Below are 26103 nucleotides of genomic sequence, written 5' to 3' on the forward strand. Positions count from 1 at the left end.
TGGTTCAGGGTTCCCCTTAATATTCATACCAGACCCAAAGGGCCTGGTAATAGACTGGGGGGGATCCTATGCTCTTTTTTTCAATGAGTTTTATCTATTTTGCCGAGACCCGACAATTCATTACAGCTACGATCAGTTTTGAATGACAATTTTTCCTTTAAAAATGTCATTTTGCTGTGGTACTATTCTAAACATGGGAAAAATGCGCCATCCCCTTTCTGAATCTGTACATTGTCAAACAACCTGACGGTACACTAAATATGAATTCATACTATAAGCCCACTGCTATGTAATACCCTCCTCCACGCCTCCAGTGCCCACCTGAGCCCGTTGGTGAGGAGTATCCCGTACGCGCAGTACTTACACCTACGGAGAAATTGCACACAAGAGTCCGACTTTAGAACTCAACCCAATCCCATACGAGATCGTTTGTAATTGCGAGGTTACTCACGTTCCAACTTGAGGAAAGCCATTAACAAAACACTTGCACGCTCCAGAAGTTCTTTGCTATACACTAGACCTAAACCCACACCCACCAATACTGTTCGCTTCATTACTACATACTCTGCCCATCACAATCAACTTCAAACTATTCTTTCAAATCATTGGCACCTACTTGCCGAACATCAGATCCTGGGCAGACATGTCAGATCTGCTCCGGAGCTGGTGTTCCACCGAGCACCCTCATTAAGGGATCAACTAGCAGTCATTACTTTCCAACTTCTAGACCCAGATTGGGTCCTAACGGCACCTTCAAATGTGGGGACTGCCCACATTGCCCCTGGATCCATGAGAGTAAAAAGATTGTTACCCAATGGGGAGAACTTCTCCCCATGTAGTTTTGCAAACTGCGGTACTACGCTCTCCAGGGGACATGTCTTGGATCCATTGGAACTGGGTGAGATAACTGGCATTTTTGCTGTGAGATCATACACCTTATTTTTACCTTTATTTATTGCCTCTGTGTTTCTCTCTGGCAATTGCTTCCTTATCAGCACCAGCCAGTCACTTACTTATCCTGTTATATTCCTCCATCTCCACAGACCGTTCCCTTTCCAATGCTTAACTGACTCTGGAGCAATATACAGGGGTCTTGATATCAGGATTCTATTGAACTGGATTACCAATCCTCTACCCATAAGCTTCCACTACCCTTTGAAATTGTTCAGTTTTCAGCTGGCTAACTCCTGAATGGTTCCCTTATGTCCCCTGGAGATTCAATATCTTGTATTATATATGGTCATTTTTACCCTCAGGTTGAGCTGATGATTCATTGCCCCTTCATTAATCCCAGTCACATATTCACTCATCTTCTCGCTCCATTCACTCCCCCACCCCCACTATGGGGCCAATCACATCCCTCCTGCCCCTCCCTCTCTTTCCCTTGGGTCCCCTCTTTTGCCTTTCCTTTCCCACTCCCGGTTTTCCTTCTACCTCCCTTCCCTTTCCCCTTGCATTCTTCCCCTTTCCCCCCCCTTGGTCCACTTTACCATCCCTTTCCCCCCTCCCCATCCCCTTCCCCCCTTTTCTCCCCCTTTTTCTCCTTTCTCCATCTCTTCCCCCCCTCTTCCCCCCTTCCCCCTCTCCCCCTTCCCCCTCCCTTTCATTTCTAACTTCCTTTTCTTCCCTTCCTGTTTTTTCCTTTTTTTTCCCCTGTCTTTGTCTCCCCCCCTCAATTCTCCAAACCCCTTCTCCCCCCTCCCCATGCTTTTCTTGCGTTCCCCTTGTTAACCTCCTTATCCCTTCCTCACCCATTCACCCCTGCCCCACCTTCCCCACTTTGAGTGGCTGGTGACTCTTTTCATCACCCTGATATATGATTCTTATTCATCAATTATTTCTTTACCTAGACTCATACTCGCATTCACCCCCCTTGTCCGCCGCGGGGGGGAACTCCTAGTTCGGGCTAGTGGTTGCGCACGGGCCTTGCTGCAGCCTGGTGAGCAATTTAATGATTACCAATTGACTATATTGTATCTCTTGCTGAATCTTAATGTGTGCATCTCTGAATATGTTTTATTCAAACGGTGCCTTATTTCATCAATTATTTTATAGATTAGTTCTCCTGAAGAAGTGGTCACCTGCGAAACTTGTAGAGAACTAAACCAAATTTGAGAATTGCTTCAACAGCAGATACTTGCTGGGAGTTCCCTGGGTATTTGCTATTTGAAATACAATTTCTTCCTAAATTGTTGCTTTAAATATACCTTGTATGTCATTTTTTATGTAATAAATTGTTTTTTATATATCTTTTTTTTGTCTGTTATCAGTACCGAGATAGTCCATCACTTTTTTGAGTCTGGGATTAGAATTATGGCCAGCTTCAGCAACTGTTCCATCTTCCCACCCTCATTCCCCGTTTCTATATATCAGTATGGATGATGGTACTTTGTTAATTTTGAATAATTAAAATTCTATAGGAGGCTATACTCTAAATTCAATATTTTTTTCCTTTAGAAATGAGTTTGCTGTGGTACTGTTCTAAACATGGGAAAAATGCGCCACTTTACAGGCACACTATAGACACCCCCCAGGCACAATATTTAAAAGAATATTTCATTTTTATTGTTTCACGTTAAGCATTAAAAAAATCATTGCTCCCAAAAAAAACGCAGTTTAAAAAAAAAATTGCATTGATACATGTCCCCTGGGGCAGGACCCAGGTCCCCAAACACTTTTTATGATAATAACTTGCATATAAGCCTTTAAAATTAGCACTTTTGATTTTTCATGTTAGTGTCCCATAGACTTTAACAGTGTTTCGGCAGTTTTCGAATTTGCCGTGAACGCCGCATATTGCTCGCTGTTCGAACAGGCGAACACCCGGTGTTCGAGTCGAACTTATGTTTGACTCGAACATCGGGCTCATCCCTATTTGGGACAGCGCCAGATTAAATTATTTAGAGAACCTTCCTCTCTATTACATTTGGGACACAAAGAGGAATCTTTCCTTCCCCAGTGATGCAATTGGATGGGTGTGCGGTAAGCCCTGTGTAATAAAAATAAATGAGATCAAGATGGCCGCCGTCTACTGAAGCTCTGCTCCACCACGGCCCTGTTTAGCCTCAGGAGCTGACAGAGTGCTCCGATCAGCGGCATACCGACCCCATCCTGTGGGGGACACCCCAGGGACCTTTCTGATGTCAGTGGGGCACGCCAGAAGGAACCTGATGAGCCAAATGACGGCCGCTCCATGAGGCCCTCACATAGCTGAGACAGAGGAAGGCTCCATTGCCTACCAGGACCTGACCCCAGCCCTTCATGTCTGCGTCTCCCTTTTTGGACAAGGGGGACGGTCCCAGAGTAGCGTTAATGCCCGGGACAGTACTCTATGGGATACACGGGCCTGACTTACCTCCTTTATCACACGGTCATCCAGCTATTAGGCCCAGGAGTCATGAAGGGATCTCTGGTTCTAGAAAAAGTCTCCTGTTAGGCTTTGTTTTTTGCAATTCTTATAAGGTTTTAGTCTTACGTTTATTCCTTTTTGCATTTTGATTTTCTTACTTTCTTGGCTTTAGGACGCTCTGTCATATGTCCATCATAGACTAGAGGGTAGTCTTCAGTTAGCGAATTATGAGGTGCTGGGGCTGTGGTGGACTCAGTGCACCTCCCTTAGGGCCCAGGCTTTCTTAGGAGATCCTGGTCTCTATTTGGTGTCCCTTGATTAGGGTTCACCAGTCCACTTTTTGGTTGGGGTGGAAATGTGTCACCATTTCTTCCTCTGGGGTTCGGCGGGGTCAGGGGACCCCAATGTTTTTTTATTTTCAGCAAATGGTCTTTTATAGTAAAGGTTTGGCTCACATGCTTCATGGTTTAACCCGCTTCTCTCTCTTCATTTCTCTCTTTATCTCCTTCTCTCCCCCCCTCTGTCTCTTCTCTCACATCTTACTACAGGCTCTCTTGGACATAGGGAGGTCTCCGGATCCCAATTCCTGGGCTCGATCGGGTTGACATCACACCAAATTGGGTCTCTGGGTGGACTCGCCCAGCGACTCAAAGGTAAGAAGTGGAAGTTGGGGTTGCTCACCCCCCCTCTGGACCATGGCTGATACAAACAACTCTCCCTCACCCCTCAAAATGATCTCACACAACACGCAGGGGATGAACTCTCCTATCAAACGTAGAAAACTTTTCCAATCCTACCACTCAATGCACTCGGACATCTTACTATTACAAGAGAAACATTTTCCAGCCTCCTATACTCCCAAATTTCTACACCAGCACTACCCCCAATTCTTTTTGGCATCAGCTCAAAATAAAACCAAGGGAGTAGCCGTCTGTTTTGCTAAACACATCAATCTGTCACAGCCGGATGTTTTAGTTGACCCACTAGGCCATTTCTTGGTAGTGTCAGGACATGTAGATGGCGAATTTTTTACTTTTGTATCTTACTATGCACCTAACAAGGGACAACATTTTTTTTTAAATTCTATGTTAAGTACAATACGCCCGCACCTGAAGGGAACGGTGATTATGGGAGGAGACTCAAATACCGCCCTTGACTTTGCTTTGGACAAGTCGGCGAATGGGAAACTGAAACCAAAAAGGCCCTCTAAGCAAGGCACCAAAATTGCTAATCTTCTCCATGAGGAAGGGTTGATTGACTTATGGAGGGAAACCAACCCACACAATAAGGACTATACCCATTTCTCCGCCCCACATAACTCATTCGCCAGGATAGACCACATCTTCACCAGGTCACATACCATCCCACTTATCTTAAGCTCTAAAATTATAGACTCGTCGCTATCTATCCACTCGATGGTCTCTATGACGTTCCGGAGACCGGGAGGACCAAGAGGACCTCCCCGTTGGCGCCTACATGAATCCCTTCTAAACTATATGATTCAGTGTTCAGTTCTGGAAGCAGCCGTTAAAGAATATTTCCGAGTAAATCAAACGAGCGTTGTATCCCCCTTAACGGTATGGGCAGCCCACAAAACAGTTATCAGGGGACATATCATTCAGATAACCTCGAAACTCAAAGCTGAACATAAAGCGGACATAAGGAAACTAACGGCGGAATACCGTACATTATCTCAGTCACACAAGACACACCCCACTCACGAGATGCTAAGAGACCTTGACAGATCTAGAGCTCTCCTCAACCTTGCCCTGACAACAGCAGCTGAAAAATATTTAAGGTGGACTGGGGCTAAATTTTACTCCCAAACTGACAGGATGGGATCCAGACTGGCTGCAAAGCTCAGTCCTAAACAACGTTCCTTTGCATTTCCCAAAATTAAAACCTCTTCCGGGGACTTAACCCAGAACCCAACAAAGATAATGGAAGAATTCTCCCTTTTCTATTCAAAGCTATACAATCCTAAACCCCCCTAATCAGATAACTGACCAGTTCCTCGATAATATCTTGTTACCCTCCCTAACGAAAGACCATAGGGAGCTCCTGGAGAGCCCTTTCTCTACCACAGAGATACTAGACACCATTAATTCCCTTAAAAATGGCTCGGCCCCTGGCCCGGATGGCTTTTCTACAGGCTATTACAAGAAATTCGGTCCATGCTTGACCCCTCATATGGCCAAGTTTTTCAACTCCCTCAGGAATGGAGCCCTCCTGGGATCTGATCTCAATTCTGCTTACATCTCAGTTATTCCAAAACCGGATAAAGACCCCAGCGAGTTGGGTAATTATAGACCTATTTCCCTTATAAACAATGATATTAAAATAATGACAAAGATTATGGCCAATAGAGTAGCAAGCTTCATTGCAGACTATATTCATGGAGATCAGGAGGGCTTCATCCCTGGGAGACAGGGCCCGGACCAGATTTGCAGAACAATAGACGTTGTTTCTATACTCAAATCAAGGTGGGATGGGAGCTCTCCTCAAACAGGATTCCTCCTATCCATAGATTTACACAAGGCCTTTGATTCAGTTGACTGGTCCTACCTTACTATGATATTACAGAGATGGGACCGTACTTCCTGAATCTGATTAAAGCCCTTTACTCGTCCCCTTCTGCCCAGGTTCGTCTCATGGGTAGATACTCAGAACCATTCAAGATAGGGAGGGGTACCAGACAGCAGGCCTGTACTGGCCATAGGGACTACCGGGAGATTCCCGGTGGGCTGATGTCTCAGTGGGCCAGTCAGGTGCAGTCCTGGAGCCACTCCTCTCTGACAGTGAGTGATCGCAATTTCACTCCTGTCAGGAGAAGAAGCTTCCTTCCATTAGGCGCTATGCCCCCTCCAGCCTGCAGGGGGAGATAGACCAACGGCAGACTTTCCTTCCTCTCTTCCCTATCACTTGTTATCACATGACTGGAGAGAGGAACGAGAAGCTGCCTTCAAAAATGGTGAGTACATGTGGGAGGGGGAGGAGAGGGAGGACACTGATGTGAAGGGCTGCTGATGGGGACTGTGATGTGAAGGGAGCTGCTGGTGGGGACTCTGATGTGAAGGGAGCTGCTGGTGGGGACTCTTATGTGAAGTGGGCTGCTGGTGGGGACTCTCTGTGAAGGGAGCTGCTGATTGGGACACTCTGATGTAAGGGGGATGCTGTTGGGGGGACTCTGATGTAAGGGGGATGCTGTGGGGGGGACTCTGATGTAAGGGGGACGCTGTTGGGGGGACTCTGATGTAAGGGGGGCGCTGTTGGGGACACTCTGTTGTAAGGGGGACGCTGTTGGGGGGACTCAAAATTAAAGTGGGCCAGTCATGAGGAAGTCCAGGGCCAAATTTTTGTCCCAGTCCAGCCCTGCCAGACAGGGGTGCCCTCTCTCCCCTCTCCTCTTCGCGGTTGCGATTGAAACATTGGCAGTAGCAATTAGAACTAACCCAGACGTTAGGGGAGTACGGTGCGGAGGACAGGAGCATAAATGTGCACTCTATGCAGATGATCTCCTCTTATATGTCACTTCCCCCTTAACGTCTACTCCCACTATTTAAAAAATCTTATGGAATTTTAGTGTAGTCTCAGGCCTACAGGTAAACATGGCCAAATCAATAGCGTTAAATATAACAGTCCCTTCAGTCCTACTAACTCAAATCTCTAACAACTTTGAATTTACTTGGGCCAGATCCGAAATCCCATATCTAGGCATTAAAATCACCCCAGAGATAGATAGTCTCTTCAAAGCCAACTTCCCGCCTATATTTAAAAGATGTAGGAGCGACCTAGAGAGGTGGTCGAGATGTGGTCTGTCCTGGCTGGGTAGGGTTCATGCTGTGAAAATGACCCTGCTCCCCTGGGTATTGTATTTATTCCGTTCCCTCCCAATCCCGATAAGGAAACAAGTCCTTAGCAAATTTCAATCGGAGATCACCCGATTTGTGTGAGGGCGTAAGGTATACAGATGTCCTTCTAAGACTCTTTATCGGCTGAAATCTCAAGGGGGATTAGGATTGCCTGACCTGTGGGAATATTTCCGGGCGGCTCAATTGTCCCAAATCTTGGTGGTCTTTTCAAAAAGACAGAAGCCTGAATGGCTTTCGATGGAGAGATGCGCCATTCCGAGGAACACTATTGACTATCTCCTCTTGTGTAGTCCGAAACTCAGGCCTGCCATTATGTCTCCTACCTTCTCCCGTTCTATGGCCCTGTGCTCTAGACTCCTTACTCACCATAACCTAACCTCACCAATGAAACCATTAGCCCATTTATTCCACAATGCAGACTTTTCACCGGGGTTAGCCATCAAAGATTTCCAATGGTGGACAGACAAAGGCTTATATAGAATTGGTCACTTCCTCTCCCCTAATGGTCCTATTAAGTTATCTTACTGGAGAAAAAAACTAGATTTGCCGGAGTCCGAGGTTTTCAGATTCTCCCAAATCTCCCACTTCCTTCATTCGATCTGGTCCCACAAAAAGGATCTTCCTTCGATTACCCCCTATGAAAACTGGTGTGTTAACACCGAGGTCCAGAGGGGGGGATCTCCCTGATTTACTCTGCTCTAAAGTCACACACAGACAAACCAGCCTACGCTTGAGCCTGGGAGGAGGAAATGGACATCTCTTGGTCCACACAGGCATGGTATAACTCATTTAATAGAGCCTATAAGGGAATCCTTAACGTCTCTCTTATTGAGGCCAGTGTGAAGGTAATGATGCGATGGTACTATGTCCCCGCTAGACTAGCGATTATCTTCCCAGGGTCCTCCTCCCTATGTTTTAGGGGATGCGAGTTGGAAGGCACGATGTTGCACACTTGGTGGTCCTGTCCACGCATTCGATCACTCTGGCGGAAAGTCTTTAGTACAGTCAGCAAAATCATAAAAGTCTCGATAACCCCCAACCCACAGGTAGCTCTTCTAAATAGCAATATCGTAGTTCTTCCCAGACACTCACAGGCACTAGTCTATTTCATCCTCTTAGGAGCCAAAGTAACAGTAGCCAAAGCCTGGAAAAAACCTGGTGTATCCTTTCTTGGGTTCAAGAGAAAGGTCTCTTGGATCATGGCCCAAGAACAAATTGTGGCAAAACTCAATGATAAATTAGGTACATTTTACGGTATATGGGAACCTTGGGCAATCCACTGCAACATACCCCTAATTCCGGGAGTAGCGCAGTACACTGAGGGATCTTTACCTCCTCCTTGAATCCAACCCTTCTCTGCCCTTTCACACCTTTTCCTTTCTTTCACGGGGGAACCCTAGTCCCTCTCATCATGTTGTGAGCCAGTAGCTCATTAGATGTGACAGAGGTCTTGAGAACAATTCCCCTTTAGTCTCTAGGGTATGGGATGCCCTGAGCACTCTACAAGCTAGATCTTCAAACACATCTTGCTGTACCGGGGGGTTCTGGGGTTACCCCAGATCCATCGGTCAGCGGGCTCCTGCTTCATTAGGATGGTGGGTCGGAGGTCTCCTGGGAAAGCTACGCACTACCACTGTAAGTTCCCAGAGGGGTGGGGTGCGTGAGGTCCCGGGGGGTAGATGATCGTGGCCAATTAGTTAAGAAATTAAATTACATAATGATTGGTATATTGCCTTTTGAACATCTTCTTTCTTGTTATTTGTCCATTGTTTAGTAGTAGTAGTAGTAGCAATAATAAATAGATGATCATGGAAAAAAAAAATGAGATAACCTGTGTGACTGTGAGACCAATGTAATCGACTCAGATTGCAAACACATCTCCCAGATTTCATCATTTATCTCCCCTAGGTCCTGTGTCCATCCCCTCCCACATGGTATTATCGCTGGGTCTTGTATGGATGATAGTAGGATTGAGTAGATATGAGATATCAGGCCCTTTTTCTCTTCTCCATAAACGATATCCCTCAACAAGGGATGACTCGATAGTGAAAGTGTAGATGTACGACCCTGGGCCTGGAGAGCATGTCTCAATTGGAGGTACTTATAAAATTGTTGTCCAGGTAGGTTAAATTCTGCCTGAAGGTTCACAAAGGATTTTAGAATGTTCTGGTTATATAATTGGGAAATATTGCGAATGCCAGCTAGTTTCCATGTCTGGAAACTTTACTTCTGCCAGATTTGGATTGTGCCAAAATGGGGTGTCGGTAAGAAATCATAATATCCCCAAACTATTTTTAGCTGTAGCCAAGAGTTTTTTTAAGGGAATTATGGTGGGTGCCGATTGTGGCAGATTGGGTAGTCTAGCTTCTAAACTCGCTAAAATGAAAGCAGTTAGCGTTCCAGTCTGCAACAGGCCATTGATCACGTCAGATTAATTTGGTAACGCAAAGCCACTCAAGTGTTGTAGCTGGGAGGCATAAAAATAGAGCTTAGGAGGCGCATGCGTGGCAGCACCTAACATGGACGCTTAGTCCGAGAGCTCCATCCCGCCCCAGCAGCATCGGCCGCATTTCGGATAGACCGAACGGTCACGATCGCCTGGATTCCCTCCCCAAGAGCTGCGGAACACCCGGGGACCCCCCCTATGTACTCCGAAGCCGTGAGACGTAATCTCCGTCTCGCATTCGAAGCGACACAGACCCGGCCCAGAATGGCCAAGATGGCGACGGACCCTCACTGTGCTACCTCAGTAAGTCTCACAGACATGCAAGACACGGCCTCCCCCTCTCTACTGCCACAAGACATGGCTGTACAGCACCAGATTATTGACCCCACATCGCCTGCATCCACTGAGTCCCTCATAGGATGCTCACTAGCTAGCCTGGACTTCTCCCCCATGGCGGCAGGCCCTCCCCAGACGCTCCAGCTACTACAGCCCAGGGATTCGGGCCCACTCCAGCCGGTGGATGTAGCAGACTTGTTTAATAAGTTTGCGTTGCTATTAGACAGGGGTCTAATTAACACAGCCAACAAGATAACGAACGATATAAAAGCAGATCTTCAAAACATTGGAACTTGTATGGAAATTATAGAATCTCACCTGGAAGCCACCACATCCAGAACTAATCAAAATACTGCTTGTATACAGATTTTACAAGATCAGCTGGAGACAGCGCACGCTAAGATCGACGACCTTGAGAACAGAAACCGCAGGTACAATTTCAGGCTAAGAGGGCTACCCGAATCTTACAAAGACATACCCGAAACTGTTAAAGCTTTCATCAAGGACATACTTCCTGACACTCCACAACACAGATTGGAGCTAGACCGGGCCCATAGAGCTCTCAAACCACCTAGAGCTGACGGCCTACCCCGCGACATCGTGGTCAAACCACATTTCTACTCTGTCAAAGAGGAGGTGATGCAGAAATCTAGATCACTACCCAAAATTGTTTTTCAAGGTCACCAGCTGCAAATTTGCGCGGATCTGTCCCCCTCCACCATTCAAAAGAGGAGAGCTTTAAAGCCACTACTCCAAATCCTGATGGACAAAGAAATTAAATACTGGTGGCTTTTTCCGTTCCAGCTCAAATTCCTTTGGAAAGGCAAATCGTTCACCTTTGGCTCGCTTCAAGAGGAAGAGAAACTTTTGCTCCAACTAGGCCTTATCAGCTTGGACTCAAACCTTCAATTACCTGGATGTCCTCCAAATTCCGCTAAAAGACACCTCCCAACCAGCCCTCTGACTCCAGTGTGGGAATCGGCAAGATTCAAGAAACCTAAGGAAGCAGTTCCTCCATGACCCTTCTGTCTCTACCAACTCTAACATTTTCACTTTCCCCCCGGGACTTATTGTCTCTCCCCAGTGACAATCTAGGGAGAATCCTGCCATGTGTTGACTTCTCATGAGATGAGACCCCTTTAGTTTCATACTACGCTTCTCATGAGGAGGCCTCACGGGCGCCCACACCCGGGTATGAGAATACCTCAGGACAATGCACTCATCATGCATTGAGGTCGCACACTCCCCCTCTCACTCACCCTCCATTGTGGTGGGTCAAGAGGTGGACATGGAGAGTGGACCTCGTACCAATCCGGCGGCCTAACTTAAAGGTCTTCTCTCTCCCTACACCTCCCCTGACATTGGGGCTTTCCCTTTTTCTAGTGAATTAAACATTACATTTACCTCAGCCCCTTCCCGTGGGTTTAAATTCCCCTTATGGATCCAGTTTTCCTATTTTTTATATCTTTGTTTTAAGATTGTTCGCTGCCTAGCCTTAATAAGTATATAGGTTATGTGTACCTTCACCTCCTAACCCTAGCTATTTGAGTTTTTAAGCTGCCTGGAGGTGTACTGTCTGTTTTTAGTTTCTAGTTCTAGGGCTCATTTTTCTTATGTGTACCAACAGGCCCAGAGCCCATAACAGGCGTAAGTTTTTTTTCGATGACTTGACTGGCATAGTTTTAGCGGCCTTCCTGCTGGAGTGGTGTTCATGCACCCCCTCTTGTCTAGTGGATCGGGTTATACCATCCTCTATACAATTTAGTCCCTGTCAGTTAGAGGGACTCTAAAATTCACTTTGCTCCTAGATGGAGGCTTCTGTCACCTCCACCCTACGGAAGACTCCCTTGTCTTTCGTCTTTCTTTTCTCCTCTAATCTTCTTTCTCTTTCTCAAGGCATTTACTACAGTCTCTTTTTGGAAGTCGATTGGGGGGAAGACCACCGATACTACATAAAGCCCTCTGAAGTCTCACATTGGCATGTGATCCGTCTTGGTCATCGTGGAAACTTGATGGTAAGTGCTGCTGGATTCCCTGATCGCCATCCTCCTCTGCTCAATGGCTGATAATCTTGCGGTAAAAACACCCCTCAAGGTAGTGACTCACAATGTACAGGGTCTAAATTCCCCAATTAAACGATGCAAAGTCTTTCAATTTATGCACACCCCAACTTCCCTTCCTTTTTTTGACGAACGCTGAAAACAAAACTAAGGGAGTTGGCATCTTCTTTTCTAAGAGATGCAAATTCACCTTAAAATCAGAACATAAAGACCCAGAAGGCAGGTACTTACTTCTAGTAGGAGACTTAGATGGACTATTGTACACATTTATATCTTACTATGCCCCTAATAGAGGTCAATTAGCCTTTTTTCAACACATGTTAATGAAACTGACTCCACTCTTACAAGGTACGGTGATATTTGGAGGGGACTCCAATATTGCGTTCGACCAGGGGCTGGACAAGTCCAGACCTCCGGGAAAACATCAAACTAGACCCACCAAACAAAACCTCAGAATAGCCAAACTGCTTTTTCAACACGGCCTAATTGATATTTGGAGGGAAGTATATCCTACTGCTCAGGATTTCACTCACTTCTCCAACTCCCACGGATCGTTCGCGAGGATAGATCATATTCTCCTTTCCTTGACCTCTGTTCCTTTAACAAACAAGGCACATATCAAGGACGTGGTCTGGTCAGATCACTCCTTGGTAATCCTAACTCTCCGTCGCCCGGAGGGAAGGAACCCAGATAGACGATGGAGACACAATGAGTCCATCCTGAGCGATCCAATCAGAGCAACGGAAATCGAAAGGCATATACAAAACTATTTTCTTACCAACGACACACCCGATGTTGGTCCCTCTTGTTTATGGGCAGCTCACAAGGCAGTGCTCAGAGGTCACCTAATCCAAATAGCTTCCCAGATCAACAAGTCCAATAAAGCAGAAATCGAAAAGCTTGATAAGGAGTTTTCAGCTTTAGCTAAAAAACATAAGACGGATCCAAGATCAGTTCTCATTACTAAATTAGATGCTGCCCGAATGGCACTAAATCTGGCCCTCATGACTAGGGGCGAAAAATGGGTTCGGTGGAATAGAAATAGATTCTATTGTCAAGGCGATAAGATAGGCTCAATGTTAGCTAGTAGGCTCTCCCCAAAATTTAGATCCCCAGCCCTCCCTAAAATTAGAATTCAAGGTGGCACCTTATCGCAAAATCCCCATCGTATTATGGGAGAATTTCAAAATTTCTACAAATCTTTATATAGCAGTGACCAAAGTCCATCTCAGAAGGTGATAGATAGTTTTCTAAACAATATTCAAATACCTACATTAAAAGATAATCACCGCCAAAAACTGGATGCCCCTATATCTGCGGAAGAAGTTTGCATGGTCATAAAGAATTTGAAATCACACTCGGCTCCTGGCCCTGATGGCTTCTCAGTCCCCTACTATAAATCATTTTCTAGTTACGTTAGCTCCCTATATTGCCCGCTTCTTTAACGCCCTTAGACAGGGGGGACAATTAGACTCCTCACTCAACATGGCCCACATCACAGTCATTCCCAAACCCAATAAAGACTCCAGCTCGGTTAATAATTATAGGTCAATTTCCCTCATTAATAATGACCTAAAGATACTGACCAAAATCCTTGCAGACCGCCTGGCTTCCTTTATTAGCCTATACATTCATAAGGACCAAGTAGGTTTTATCCCCGGGAGACAAGGCCCTGATCAAACACGACGCGCAATAGATTTAATTTCCCTCCTTAACTCTAATTGGGATAAGAGCTCTCGTACAAGGTTGCCTGTTATCCCTAGATCTCCAAAAGACCTTTGATTCTGTTCACTGGATGTATTTATTCAATATCCTACAACGTTGGGGCTTTGGAGACTCATTCCTAAATGTTATGCATGCTTTATATTCTTCCCCTTCGGCTCAGGTGCGTCTGCAAGGATTTTACTCTGAGTCTTTCCCCATTTTCAGAGGCACGAGACAGGGGTGTCCTCTCTCCCCACTGATCTTCACCATAGCAATTGAATCACTTGCAATAGCCATCAGATCCAACCCAAATATCCAGAGCATCCAATGTGGCCCCCGTCACCACAAATGTGCGTTATTTGCGGATGACATCCTACTGTTTATCTCGTCCCCTCTAACCTCACTTCCCAATATTTGTTGTCTCCTAGACGACTTTGGAATGATTACAGGCCTAAAGGTGAACTAAAACAAGTCACACGCTCTCAACATTAACATTTCTGACCCACTCATTGCCAGGCTCAGGGAGAGCTTTCGGTTCACTTGGAATGACTCATATATTACCTATCTGGGGATTAAATTAACCCCCAAGATCAAGCTCCTCTACCAAGCGAATTACCCTCAGCTATACAAAAAATTAGAGGAAGACTTGACAAGCTGGTCCGGGCTCTCTCTCTCTCCTGGCTTGGCAAAATTAACTCAATTAAAATGACCCTCTTACCACGCATATTATAATATTTTTGAGCCCTCCCAATCCCTATTGATAAAGCCCGTTTAACACAATTCCAAGCCAAAATCACCAAATTTATCTGGGGTAAAGGAGGACGTAGATTCTCTAAATCAATCCTGTTCAGATCTAGGAAAGAAGGGGGTCTGGGCCTCCCCAACCTACTCTGGTACTTCCAAGCAGCCCAACTAGCACAGATCTCGGCGGTTTACTCGCAATGGGAACATCCGGACTGGATAAATATTGAGAGACAGGCAGTCCCCCTCCATAATTTAGACTATCTTATGTGGTGCCCCAAAAATCTGAGACCTCCAATCATGGCCCCTACGCTTTCACATTCATTAGCTCTTTGGGATAACTTAAGAAAAAACCCTCAGCTCTCCTCCCCCATAGAACCTCTTAAACACATCTTTCAAAACCCTGAATTCCCACCAGGTCTTAATATCAGATCCTTTAAATGGTGGCTTGACAAAGGCCTCTACAGGATCGGACACTTCCTTCGACCTCTGGGCCCTATCACTAAAGCTTACTGTATAAGTAATTTAGAAATGCCTGCCTCAGAACTCTTTCGATTTGCTTAACTCTCCAGCTTCTTACAGAAAAAGTGTAAAACACTCCCGAATGGCCCCTTAATCACTGCATACGAATCATGGTGTGGACAGGCCGGTGAGCAGAGGGGGGGTATATTGGTGGTTTATAAGACAATCTCATCAGCACGAGCTAAGACATCATATATGCTTCAATGGGAAGAGGACCTAACGCAGCACTGGAAACTTGACACCTGGCACCGAAATTTTTCTCGCTCGTTTAAAGGTATTCTTAATTTCAACATTATAGAAGCTAGTGTAAAAGTTTTAACCAGATGGTATTTAGTCCCCCAAAACTGGCAGCGATTTTCCCCTCAACATCTCCTCTTTGCTTTTGAGGCTGCGATATACGAGGGGATATGCTTCATACCTGGTGGACTTGCCCCAGAATACGACAGTTTTGGCACAAGATATTTAGTTGGATCAACAAAATTACCTCACTATCTATTCAAATGTCGCCTCTCATTGCACTCCTAAACTTCCCGGTACAGGGGGCACCCAAGAGTTTCCTAACGCCTCATCTATTTCATTCTACTGGGCGCAAAACTCACACTGGCCAGGGCTTGGAAACAACCTTCCGTTTCCACCCTCCTGGCCAAAAGAAAGATATCCTGGATCATGAATCAGGAAAAGATGGCTAGTGTCATCCTAGATTGCTCAGACAAATTCAAACTCACATGGGAACCTTGGGCAACCTTCGTGGGCGTTACTCTCATTTGATATCCTCTTGGTATATAGCGGTGTTGCTGTGATCCCCACAGTCGACTTCCACTCACTTTCTCTCTTTTCCTCCCCTTATTTCATCTCTTTCTTTCTCTCTTCCTTTTCCTCTTTCCTCATGGATGCTCTTCGATCACTATTCTTCTGTCCAAAGGCTCTCACCAGAGCTAGGTTTGTATACTGTTTTTTCAGGTCAAATCCCTACTGCACATTATACTCATCTTGTATATGGAAAGCTAGTTTAACCCTGTTGGAACCACCTAATCTTTAATGTGACTTAAGGTTCTCCCAAAGGAATGTAGACCACTATTTTATCTATGCTTATGCTGTATTCTTCTCATTTTGAAAATAAAATATATTGAAACAAAAATAAAGCTTAGGATTAGGCACCACTGCCCCTCCCCAATCCTTGTTATATTGCAGTGTGGAAAGATGAATCCTAGCTACTTGTTTTTTCCATATTAAAGATCTGAATAGGGTGTCAATGCGAGTGAACCATCTGCGGGGTATCCATTGAGGGGAATTGTGCATAATGTACAGCAATTGGGGGCACCAAAACATTTTAATTAGGTTTATCCTACCAATTACTGACAGTGGTAACTTACACCAAGTATTACAGGTCATTTGGAGTCTCTTGAAAAGGGGGAGTAAATTCTCCTCTAAGTATTTCAATGGATTGGCAGACACCTGCACTCCCAGATATTTGAATGTGGTGACTAATTTAGGGGATTTTGCAGCAACCGGTAGCAAAACCATTGGATCATCCAAAGGTAAAAGAACCGATTTGTTTCAGTTGATGGAAAATTTCGACAAAGAGCCAATGTACTGAATCACTGTCATTGCGTTGGTGAGGGATGCATCTGTGTCCCCCAGATAAAGAAGAGTGTGATGTTGGCATAAAGGGAAATTTTTTCCACACCCGAATCCCTGTTGGGGGAATAAACTAATAAACTAATAAACAAATAAATGAATGCCAAGAAGTAATACATTTATTGAAATGGGTTCATGGATTGATAAGAATTCTTAATTTTTTAAAAATCTCTAAAAATCTCTAACCTCTTAATAATCCATGAACCCATTTTAATTAATTTATTACTTCTTGGCATTAGTTTATTTCATATTTCTTCATACAAATCGGTATTATTACTATATACTATACTTTATCATATATACATTTTTCTTAAATTTCTTTGAATTTCTTACTAATTGTTGCCTATGTGCATTATGTTTACTATCATGTTTGCACTATTGATTTATCCCTTTCTGTCCGTTATCTGTCTATGTTCATATGATCATAATTGCTGCTGCTCATTGCTTATTGTGTGTTTGTTCATTTACATCAGTGTTTTTTTAAAACTGCTTTTTAACTTATCTCTTTTTAAAAGTGTTAACAAATGCCATGTAATCCTTTGTCCCCCTGTCCGGTACTATACGTCACTACATGGTGTTGATCCTGCCATTGAGCCATTGCCTGGTGGGCTGCCAATCACTTTAAAATCATTATGCTGGCCACTCCCCTCTCCCTCCCCTGTACGCTTTATATTGCAGCTGGGACCTGTTCATGCCTATTTTTGACTTCTTATAAATGTGATTTACCTGTAATAGGTGTCATTAAACCTGTCATATATCAGCACCAAGAGGCGCCCCTCTCCTTGTGTTTTCTCAGTGTACTGGAACATGGTTTCTGTTCCCTCCTGATGGCAGCCTTGAGTGTGGGACCCCCCAGTGTCACCATATATGGTCCTTGGACTTTTCAATACTCCAAAAGTTCATGGACTCTTTACACTTTTCATGTTTACACAAATTACTGTGCTTTTAAAGTAATGAATTTATGGTCTATAACACTGTGGCATAATCATTATTCTAGTTCTTTGCACCTTTACCTGTATATATTGCTAGCATATGGCCTGTATTTTCCCCTTCCTCAAAAAATCTATGTTGAAGAAAGAACCTTTTGTTTTCAGCTTTCATTAAAACCATACTCTTAGCTATATGTTGGGCCTCATGCCATGCCATTTCAGTTTGTTCAGAGGGGGAGTCAACGAACACTGACTAAGCCCTCTCAAACTCCCGCAGCACAGATTCCCAGGATCTGGTCTTGGTCTTTATGGCAGCGATTGTTTTGACAAATTGGCCTCGTAGAAAGGCCTCCAGTGTGTCCCAGAAAATTCCAGGACTAGCCGACGATTTGTTTAGATTAACAAACATGGAGAGAGTGTTATGTATGGGATCCGGGCTAGGAAATAGCGACAACCAGAACAGATTAACTTACCAATAGTCCCGCTTGACTACGCCAGATGTGAGAATCTGGACACATAAGGGAGAATGGTCAGAGACAGTTCTTGCCTCATGGCGTGAAGAGAACAATAAGGGGAGCATTGCATCATTGCCCAGACTAGGGATGAGCCAAACACCCCCCTGTTCGGTTCGCACCAGAACTTGCGAACAGGCAAAAAATTTGTGCGAACACCGTTAAAGTTACGAACATGGGACACGAATATGAATAATCAAAAGTGCTAATTTTAAAGGTTTCTATGCAAGTTATTGTCATAAAAAGTGTTTGGGGACCTGGGTCCTGCCCCCGGGGACATGGATCAATGCAAAAAAAAGTTTTAAAAACGGCTGTTTTTTCGAGAGCAGTGATTTTAATAATGCTTAAAGTGAAACAATAAAAGTATAATATCTCTTTAAATTTCATACCTGGGGGATGTCTATAGTATGCCTGTAAAGGGGTGCATGTTTCCCTTTTTAGAACAGTCTGACAGCAAAATGACATTTCAAAGAAAAAAAAGTTATTTGATATTTGCGGCTATTAATGAATTGCCGGTCCGACAATACACATAAAAGTTCATTGATAAAAACGGCATGGGAATTCCCCACAGGGGAACGCCGAACCAAAATTTAAAAAAAAAATGACGTGGGGGTCCCCCTAAATTCCATACCAGGCCCTTCAGGTCTGGTATGGATTTTAAGGGGAACCCCGCGCCAACATTAAAAAAAAAAAAATGGCGTGTGGTCCCCCTAAAAATCCATACCAGACCCTTATCCGAGCACGCAACCTGGCAGGCCGCAGGAAAAGAGAGGGACGAGAGAGCGCCCCCCCCTCCTGAACCATACCAGGCCACATGCCCTCAACATTGGGAGGGTGCTTTGGGGTAGCCCCCCAAAACACCATGTCCCCATGTTGATGAGGACAAGGGCCTCATCCCCACAACCCTTGGCCGGTGGTTGTGGGGGTCTGCGGGCGGGGGGCTTATTGGAATCTGGAAGCTCCCTTTAACAAGGGGACCCCCAGATCCCGGCCCTCCCCTGTGTGAAATTTGTACCCCTACCATTTTACAAAAAAACTGTCAAAAATGTTAAAAATGACAAGAGACAGTTTTTGACAATTCCTTTATTTAAATGCTTCTTCTTTCTTCTTTCTTCTATCTTCTTTCTTCTTTCTTCTATCTTCCTTCGGTTTCTTCCTCCATCTTCTTCTTCTTCTGGTTCTTCTGGTTCTTCCTCTGGTGTTCTCATCCGGCATCTTCCTCCGCGGCGTCGGCGTCTTCTTCCCTTCTTCTCCTCGGGCCGCTCTGCATCCATGATGGCATGGAGTGTGGCTCCTGCTGTTTGACGCTTCTCTCTTCATCTTCTTCTCTTCATCTTCTTCTCTTCATCTTCTTCTCTTCATCTTCTTGTCTTCATCTTCTTTTCGGGCCGCTCCGCATCCATGATGGCATGGTGGGAGGCTCCCGCTGTGTGACGCTTCTCCTCTTCTGACGGTTCTTAAACAACAGGGCGCGGGGCCACCCGGTGACCCCGCCCCCTCTGACTCACGGGGACCTGACAGGACTTCCCTGTGGCATTCCCCGTGATGTCAGAGGGGGCGGGGTCACCCGTTATGTAACCCCACCCCCTTCTGACATCACGGGGAATGCCACCCCCCATTATTTAAGAACCATCAGAAGAGAGAAGCGTCACACAGCGGGAGCCTCCCTCCATGCTATCATGGATGCGGAGCGGCCCAAGGAGAAGAAGGGAAGAAGACGCCGATGCCGCGGAGGAAGATGCCGGATGAGAACACCGGAGGAAGAACCAGAAGAACCAGAAGAACCAGAAAAAGAAGAGGATGGAGGAAGAAACTGAAGGAAAGTAGAAGAAAGAAGAAAGAAGATAGGAGAAAGAAGAAGCATTTAAATAAAAGGAATTGTCAAAAACTGTCTCTTGTCATTTTTAACATTTTTGACACTTTTTTAGTGAAATGGTAGGGGTAATTTTGTACCCCCTTACCATTTCACACAGGGGGGAGGGCCAGGATCTGGGGGTGCCCTTGTTAAAGGGGGCTTCCAGATTCCAATAAGCCCCCCACCCGCAGATCCCCACAACCACCGGCCAAGGGTTGTGGGGATGAGGCCTTTGTCCTCATCAACATGGGGACAAGGTGTTTTGGGGGCTACCCCAAAGCAACCTCCCAATGTTGAGGGCATGTGGCCTGGTATGGTTCAGGAGGGGGGGCGCTCTCTCGTCCCCCCTCTTTTCCTTTGGCCTGCCAGGTTGCATGCTCAGATAAGGGTCTGGTATGGATTTTTGGGGGACCCCACGCCATTTTTTTTTTTATTTTGGTGCGGGGTTCCCCTTAAAATCCATACCAGACCTGAAGGGCCTGGTATGGAATTTAGGGGGACCCCCATGTCATTTTTTTTTAAATTTTGGTTCGGGGTTCCCCTGTGGGGAATTCCCATGCCATTTTTATCAATGAACTTTTATGTGTATTGTCGGACCGGCAATTCATTAATAGCCGCGAGTAGTTTAAATGACTTTTTTTCCTTTGAAATGTCATTTTGCTGTCAGACTGTTCTAAACACGGGAAACATGCGCCCCTTTACAGGCATACTATAGACACCCCCTAGGTACGAAATTTAAAGGGATATTACACTTTTATTGTTCCACTTCAAGCATTATTAAAATCACTGCTCCCGAAAAAATGGACATTTTTAAAACTTTTTTTTTGCATTGATCCATGTCCGCTGGGGCAGGACCCAGGTCCCCAAACACTTTTTATGACAATACCATGAATATAAGCCTTTAAAATTAGCACTTTTGATTTCTCCCATAGGCTTTTAAAGGGTGTTCCGCGACATTTGAATTTGCCGCGAACACCCCAAATTTTTCGCTGTTCGGCGAACTGGCGAATAGCCGATGTTCGAGTCGAACATGAGTTCGACTCAAACTCCAAGCTCATCCCTAGCCCAGACTAGTTGATTCTAGAAAGTCCGCCTTGTTAGACCGAGTGGCATGAATCGCATTTAGCCCATGAATGTTTGAGTCAGAAAGTCAGAAAGATGTGCCAGAAAGTTAGCCATAAGTTTGATGTCTTCTACTGAGGAAGGTGAGGAAGGAGGAGAGACATAAATATTCACTATAATGTAGTCCAAACCATCTAGGGTACACAATAAAAATATATAACGACCATACGGGTCAATGAGCAAAATTGAGCATGCAAAGGGTACATTCGGACAAACTAACACCCTAACCCCTCTGGAGTAGGAGGAGAAGACAGAGTGGAACTGAGTGCCGAATACATGGGTAGAGAACAGGGATGTCTGGGCAGGAGACATGTGAGTCTCCTGTAAACACACTAAAGAAGAGCCCAGGCGTTTAACCATGTGGGATGCAGCCAACCGTTTCACCCTGTCTCCCAAACCTTTCACATTCCAGCTTGTAATCACATTATGCTTAGCCATGAGGTTTTAAAACACAAACATAAATGACATACATCAGCGGGTCAAGTTGAATAGAGGTACGGGTAGTGCTCGGGGTGCAACATGTTAGGACAAGCAAATATAGGCCCACATGATCCAATGAGGCATAGGACAGTCGACGACCATGGAGGTGTAGTCCCTGTGAAGAAAAAGATTAGGCAGGTAGAGAACCCAGGGACCAACAGGATCCAACTTATTACCAAAGAAAAACTGTAATGTCCTAAGTTCAGTAGCCAGCATTGAAGAGCCAACAGGCAACAGGCCTAGTGCCTTATCCAAAAGCACAGTTGGTATTGAAGTGAGAAAAAAGAAAACTAAAGCGCTGATGTGGATTCTCTATATGATGGTAAGACACCAGAAAAAAGTATGAGCTGCAACCAACCAATTAGTGCTGTGACACCGTTACTATAAATCAATGTAAAATATATTTGTGCGCTTATTAAACTATCCCCATCTGTTGGAATAGTGCTTGTGTTTAAAATCCTAAACCATACTAAATGCCCTAATATCACAATCAGTAAAGTGAATAAGTGCAAATAAATATATCAATCAATAAAGTGAATAAATGCGAATAAATGCGCCAAAAAAACATATAAGTGATTCTGTCGATGAAAGAAATAAAATTGAAAGAACAATAGATAGTATCTGCTGGTAATAATCAGCTGAGATCTAAATGTCCAATCAGATGCCTTTGATGAACTTGCTTGTATTTCAATTATCACAGATCACAGTTGCATGATGAATTACATTTGTAGGGTGATGATTCACATAAAAATGAAAGAAAAATCCCAAATTTGATTTTAATTTTTGTCTTACAAAGTTGTATTATTAAAAGTTATATTTTGCAATTTATTACCAAAAATAAGTATTGCTGTAATGCATGTTTAATGGAATGATGACTTGCTTAATTACTGATATCACTATGACAACCAGTACGCCGTCCACAGCTTAAATAGGAAGCTTGGCCGGTCACATGACTACCCTTGAGAAAGTCACATGACATGTGACGATACGCGTTGGGAGGAGGAGTCAGTGACATCATTGCATAGTGTTCGGCAACACAGCGATAGCTTTATGAGCGGTGAAGCTGTCTGACCATTGTAACAAAAGCGATTCAGCTACTACGAATATATGAGTGGATTACATTGATTGCCCAGTCTTGTAGCATTTACTGCACAATGATGGTTTTTCTTTCATTTTTATGTGAATCATCACCCTACAAATGTAATTCATTTATTCATTTATTTGCATTTATTCACTTTATTGATTGATATATTTATTTGCACTTACCGGTATTCACTTTACTGATTGTGATATTAAGGCATTTAGTATGGTTTAGGATTTTAAACACAAGCACTATTCCTACAGATGGGGATAGTTTAATAAGTGCACCAAAATATTTTATATTGGTATTAAAGTGACTTGTGAAAACAGTCAACCGCCTTTGCAGGATCACCATAAGAAAACTGACCAAGCTCTTAATAGTAGATGAGTACCATAATGTAGAGGGTGTCGTTAAAAATAACCAGGTTGCCCTCCGGCGTCTGACCAGCTCATTTCTTAAGGAGAGCTCCTCCCTATCTAGCCACTGCATTGCCAGTGTAGGCTTCTCAAAAAAATGCATTTCATCCCTGGCTACCACTCGCAAGCGGGCAGTGTAGAGCAATGCATACTGCAATTTCAGGGAGCAAAGCCTTTTTTTCACTTCATTGAACTGAGCGCGTTGTTTATGCACCACCGCAGAAAAGTCTGGAAACAGTGAAATCTTAGTGTTGTCCATTACAAGAGCATCCCCCATTGATCTGGCTTTAGAAAGAATAACATCATGATCCTTGTAATTGAGCAGCTTAAACAGGAAAGCTCTAGGAGGATTGCCTGGAGGCAGGGGTCTAGTGGGGACACGGTGTGTGCACTCCACTGCAAACAATGGCAAAAATGAGTCCTTTCCAAATTTATTCAGCAGCCATTGTTCTATAAAATGTACAGGGTTTTTCCCCTTCATCTTTTCAGGGATGCCTATGGCCCTGACATTGTCCCTGCGAAGCCTGTTTTCTAAATGGTCAAGTCGTGCATAATGTTTAGCCACCAGTAGGGATGAGCTTCGAGTTCGAGTCGAACTCATGTTCGACTCGAACATTGGCTGTTCGCAAGTTCACCGAACAGCGAACAATTTGGGGTGTTCGCGGCAAATTCGAATGCCGCGGAACACCCTTTAAAAGTCTATGGGAGAAATCAAAAGTGCTAATTTTAAAGGCTAATATGCAAGTTATTGTCATAAAAAGTGTTTGGGGACCTGGGTCCTGCCCCAGGGGACATGGATCAATGCAAAAAAAAGTTTTAAAAACGGCCGTTTTTTCAGGAGCAGTGATTTTAATAATGCTTAAAGTCAATCAATAAAAGTGTAATATCCCTTTAAATTTCGTACCTGGGGGGTGTCTATAGTATGCCTGTAAAGGGGCGCATGTTTCCTGTGTTTAGAACAGTCTGACAGCAAAATGACATTTTGAAGGAAAAAACTCATTTAAAACTACTCGCGGCTATTGCATTGCTGACAATACACATAGAAGTTCATTGATAAAAACGGCATGGGTATTCCCCAAAGGGGAACCCCGAACCAAAATTAAAAAAAAAAAATGACGTGGGAGTCCCCCTAAATTCCATACCAGGCCCTTCAGGTCTGGTATGGATATTAAGGGGAACCCCGGCCAAAATTAAAAAAAAAAAATGACGTGGGGTTCCCCCTAAATTCCATACCAGACCCTTCAGGTCTGGTATGGATTTTAAGGGGAACCCCGCGCCAAAAAAAAAAAAAAAAACGGCGTGGGGTCCCCCCAAAAATCCATACCAGACCCTTATCCGAGCACGCAACCTGGCAGGCCGCAGGAAAAGAGGGGGGGACAAGAGTGCGGCCCCCCTCCCTCCTGAACCGTACCAGGCCACATGCCCTCAACATTGGGAGGGTGCTTTGGGGTAGCCCCCCAAAACACCTTGTCCCCATGTTGATGAGGACAAGGGCCTCATCCCCACAACCCTGGCCGGTGGTTGTGGGGGTCTGCGGGTGGAGGGCTTATCGGAATCTGGAAGCCCCCTTTAACAAGGTGACCCCCAGATCCCGGCCCCCCCCCCTGTGTGAAATGGTAAGGGGGTACATAAGTACCCCTACCATTTCACGAAAAAAGTGTCAAAAATGTTAAAAATGACAAGAGACAGTTTTTGACAATTCCTTTATTTAAATGCTTCTTCTTTCTTCTATCTTCCTTCATCTTCTGGTTCTTCTGGTTCTTCTGGCTCTTCTGGTTCTTCCTCCGGCGTTCTCGTCCAGCATCTCCTCCGCGGCGTCTTCTATCTTCTTCTCCTCGGGCCGCTCCGCACCCATGGCATGGGGGGGAGGCTCCCGCTCTTCTCTTCTTCTTTTCTTCTCTTCTTCTCTTCTTCTTTTCTTCTTTTCTTCTCCGGGCCGCTCGCAATCCATGCTGGCATGGAGGGAGGCTCCCGCTGTGTGACGGCGCTCCTCGTCTGACAGTTCTTAAATAACGGGGGGGGGCGGGGCCACCCGGTGACCCCGCCCCCCTCTGACGCACGGTGACTTGACGGGACTTCCCTGTGACGTCACGGGGAATGCCACAGGGAAGTCCCGTCAAGTCACCGTGCGTCAGAGGGGGGCGGGGTCACCGGGTGGCCCCGCCCCCCCTGTTATTTAAGAACTGTCAGACGAGGAGCGCCGTCACACAGCGGGAGCCTCCCTCCATGCCAGCATGGATTGCGGAGCGGCCCAAGGAGAAGAAGGGAAGAAGACGCCGATGCCGCGGAGGAAGATGCCGGATGAGAACACCGGAGGAAGAACCAGAAGAACCAGAAGAACCAGAAAAAGAAGAGGATGGAGGAAGAAACTGAAGGAAAATAGAAGAAAGAAGAAAGAAGATAGGAGAAAGAAGAAGCATTTAAATAAAGGAATTGTCAAAAACTGTCTCTTGTCATTTTTAACATTTTTGACACTTTCTTTGTGAAATGGTAGGGGTACTTATGTACCCCCTTACCATTTCACACAGGGGGGGGGCCGGGATCTGGGGGTCACCTTGTTAAAGGGGGCTTCCAGATTCCGATAAGCCCCCCGCCCGCAGACCCCCACAACCAGCGGCCAGGGTTGTGGGGATGAGGCCCTTGTCCTCATCAACATGGGGACAAGGTGCTTTGGGGGGCTACCCCAAAGCACCCTCCCAATGTTGAGGGCATGTGGCCTGGTACGGTTCAGGAGGGAGGGGGGCCGCACTCTCGTCCCCCCCTCTTTTCCTGCGGCCTGCCAGGTTGCGTGCTCGGATAAGGGTCTGGTATGGATTTTTGGGGGGACCCCACGTCGTTTTTTTTTTTTTTTTTGGCGCGGGGTTCCCCTTAAAATCCATACCAGACCTGAAGGGTCTGGTATGGAATTTAGGGGGAACCCCACGTCATTTTTTTTTTTTAATTTTGGCCGGGGTTCCCCTTAATATCCATACCAGACCTGAAGGGCCTGGTATGGAATTTAGGAGGACTCCCACGTCATTTTTTTTTTTTAATTTTGGTT

The 26103-nt window shown here is 45.2% G+C and overlaps 1 long non-coding RNA gene across 1 annotated transcript in view; it reads left to right on the forward strand.

The window, feature by feature from the left end:
* Positions 1–3898: 3898 nt before the first annotated feature.
* Positions 3899–26103, forward strand: part of LOC141102501 (uncharacterized) — a 32637-nt gene continuing 10432 nt past the window's right edge. The window contains exon 1 of the long non-coding RNA XR_012235125.1: positions 3899–4002. This is a non-coding gene — a long non-coding RNA (uncharacterized lncRNA). The remainder of the gene's footprint in view (positions 4003–26103) is intronic.

This window comes from Aquarana catesbeiana, linkage group LG07, assembly GCF_042186555.1.
Source record: "Aquarana catesbeiana isolate 2022-GZ linkage group LG07, ASM4218655v1, whole genome shotgun sequence".
NCBI classification, from domain to species: domain Eukaryota; kingdom Metazoa; phylum Chordata; class Amphibia; order Anura; family Ranidae; genus Aquarana; species Aquarana catesbeiana.